The sequence below is a fragment of the Nannospalax galili genome, unplaced genomic scaffold (genome assembly GCF_000622305.1).
Source record: "Nannospalax galili isolate Female #2095 unplaced genomic scaffold, S.galili_v1.0 scaffold1383, whole genome shotgun sequence".
Classification (NCBI taxonomy): domain Eukaryota; kingdom Metazoa; phylum Chordata; class Mammalia; order Rodentia; family Spalacidae; genus Nannospalax; species Nannospalax galili.
The window spans coordinates 773,817-777,392 of NW_008350357.1; the positions used below are offsets into that span (position 1 = coordinate 773,817).

General features: G+C 41.2%; 1 pseudogene; it reads left to right on the top strand.

Moving 5' to 3' along the window:
• Positions 1–2,067: 2,067 nt before the first annotated feature.
• Positions 2,068–2,756, top strand: LOC108491531 (annotated as a pseudogene).
• Positions 2,757–3,576: the final 820 nt, after the last annotated feature.

The following is a 3,576-nucleotide window of genomic DNA, read 5'->3' on the forward strand; positions in this document are numbered from 1 at the left end:
CTAGCCAGTAGTAGGTGACAGTGCAGTTTAATTCATCGTACTTTTTTTAAATATATTTTATTGAGCTTTTGTACATTTCATACCACAGTTCTTAAACAAATTATGACCCTCTCCCTCATCCATGTCCTCACACCCACCCCACTGGGCCTTATGTATTCTGCCATACATGTTAAGTTCCGTTCACTCAATCATTTTACCAGGATATCATTCAGTGCAAGTTCATCCACTGGAGACTATTCAGCCTATCTAGAGATCATAAGGAAGGTCTACTCCTCCTCACCCAGAGGTAATCAATCTCCAGTTGTTCTCAGGCTAGGGCCAACCCACCGCCCCTTTCCCTCAGACCTCTCTGGGCCCCTGTCTAATCAAGTTGGCATGGGTCTTTGTGCTCAGTGCCACCATTCCCACAAGTTCATATGTGCAAGATTCCAGTGACCTGAAACCTCTGTTTCTCTATGTTCATGGACCAAATGTGGCATACTATCTAATAAATCTTCTATTACATATATATGCATATACATACACAGACATCATATTGGTACTGATCATCTAGAGAATTCTGCCTAATACAGTAGATAGAAAGGATAGTAGGTGGACATGTAATGAGTAATTGGAAATGACTACCATTCATTATATAGTTTCTACAGCAATGAAAATATCCAAAATTGATTTTAGTGATGGTTACACAACTTGAACATACTAAAAGCCATTAGGTTATAAGCTTCAAATGAATGAGTTTTACAATATGTGAACTGTATTTCAATAAAGCTTTAAGAGATAAAGGAAGTGCAGATTGATGGGAGAAAGGTCAAAATCTCCTGAATCTCAGTGATTTTCCCATCCTCATCTTTCTCCTTCAGAGTTCATGCACAAACTTCAACTAATATGAAGCCAAAGTTTTGGTCCTCAAGCTGGTCTCAAATAAAGCAGGTTTTTCTCATTCGGGTCTCATTTTAGCCCCGAAGTTTCACATTTAAACTTAGATTAAGTAGGCAAAAACATTCAATAATTGACTCAGCAACTTCTGTTTCTCACTTGAAATCAGAACTTTCCCATCATCTTCATTAACTATTCTCAAATACCTAATTATCAGCTTTTTTCATTTCTGTGCTGAGGAACAAACTCATGGCTATGAGGACACTAAGCCAAGTGTTGTGCCATAGCGCTACATTCCCAAACTCTTAGATTTTTGAGACAGCATCTCACAGTTTAGTCCAGACTTACCTACTGCTATGTAGCCTAGGGTGGCCTTGAAGTCCCGCTTTTCCTGGCTTAGCTTCCTGTGTTTGCACACAAAAGCATGTCCAACGTTATCAGTTTCTTTTGTATCTAATGTTAGCTATTTATATTTTACATTTACCCTGAAAGAGAAAATACATATCGCTACTTCCTGGGTCTAAATGTCTTTCAGATTACATTATCTGTGGCAAAAGGGATGAAACTGGAGATTATAATGTCAAGGAGAATAATCCAGTCCCACAAAGACATCCATTGCATGTTTGCCAAACTATGTGGAATATGGGGGGGAGATGTAACAGTAAGATAGGAAGTATTAAGAATGTGGAATGGGAAAGGGGGATGGTAAGAAAAGATAATAGAGGGGGCATGAATATGAACAAAGTACATTATATGCATGTATGAGTCTACTATAATGAACCTCCTCATTATCATCAGTATATAGCAACAAAAAGCTAAAGGATATCTTTCAGTTAAGACTTAACTCTATATTTTAAGTTTTCTCTCTTCTTGGAAGTACTCTAGATGTCCTACACAGTCACTGTCACTTACCAACTGTCTTTGGATGAAATATTACAGTCACAGGCTCCTGTGTAGTACTAATTATTTAGAATCAGACATCAAATGAGACAAGTCTCTTGTAAGTGACCAGTTTCTAAATACATCTTCACATAAACAAGCCACTTCCTCTCAATAGTCTATCATTTGTCCTGTAGTTCTGATTCTACAAATTCTTCCCTGCCACTGGAAAGTCAGTTCTCTTTTCTCATAGGCTCTGCAGAAGCCTACATTCTCCTGCTCTCGCAAAATAAATCCACTACTGCTCCTCCTCCTCCTCCAAACTCGCAGGGCTCAGCCCCAGCGCTCGCTCAGCCACCCGGAGGGATGAGAGCCGGCCGCACCGCCCCGAGCCAGGCAGGGTCGCAGCCGCCATGGATAGCGACGACGAGATGGTGGAGGAAGCCGTAGAAGGGCACCTGGACGATGATGGATTACCGCATGGTTTCTGCACTGTCACCTACTCCTCCACAGACAGATTTGAGGGCAACTTCGTTCATGGAGAAAAGAATGGACGAGGGAAGTTCTTCTTCTTTGATGGCAGCACCTTGGAGGGGTACTATGTGGACGATGCCCTGCAAGGCCAGGGTGTTTACACCTATGAGGATGGAGGTGTTCTCCAGGGCACGTATGTAGATGGCGAGCTGAATGGACCAGCCCAGGAGTATGACACAGATGGGAGACTGATCTTCAAGGGGCAATACAAAGACAACATTCGACATGGAGTGTGTTGGATCCATTTCCCAGTAAGCCTGAGTCTGTACACTCTTGAGGGAAAAGGAGCAGGCTTTAAGACAATGTTTCGACTCCTCATGATAAGCAGTCAGATGTATTCTTGGTGAAGCCACAAATTAATCACTAAAGCCAAGAGTTTCTGAAGCCTACCTGCCTGCTATCATCCACTAGGTGCTAGATGGGTAGGCTTTGGATTTGCTATTGATTATTCTGCAGAGTCGTTTTGAAGATTTACTCATCACTGGTACAAATTAGTTTTATTGTACCATTAATAAAGTTTAAAAATATTGATTTTAATTAATTCCTTTGGCAGATAGAAAGAAGGGGTGGAGTATTTCATTATTGCTAGACTGTTTTGTTTTGCTTTGTTTGTTTGATTGTTTAGAGACAGGGTCTCATTATGTAGCCTTGGTTGGCCTTTAACTCACTGTGTAGACCAGGTTGGCTTCAAACTCACAGAGATCTGCCAGCCTCTGTTTCCTAAGTGCTGGAATTAAAGATGTACACTACCACCTCTGGCTATTGCTATTAATTTTATCCTGTTTCTTACATGTACAGTTGAATCCAGCAATTTTCAGTCTTTCTGGAGTTACTACACCATTTCTGCTTGATGTACAATCTCCTAATTTGAAGGTGCTTTATAGATTGTATTGCTTGAAGGCCTTCCAGGCCACCCAGCAAAAGTGAAAGGCCTGCTCCTGGGGTCCAGAGACCTGGACTAGAAACTTGGATCTATGCACTACGTTTAGCTGACAACGGGACAACCAAGGACTGTTCATGCTGTGACGTCACATCCTCTCACCCTGTGTTAGCAACAACTTTCTCGCATACTAACTAGGTTTGACTGCATTACTCATACCAGATTTAAAATTAGCTAGCCTTGCAACAACATCCTACCGAGAGGTACTGTTGAACACTTGACATAGACAGCATGATGTTCTTTGATGGTTCAAGTCTAAACTTGAACCACATTTAGGGATACCAAATGATTAGACTGTAAAAGGGAAACGGGGGTTTTTTCAGTCATTTTTTTTTGTCGGTGGTTTT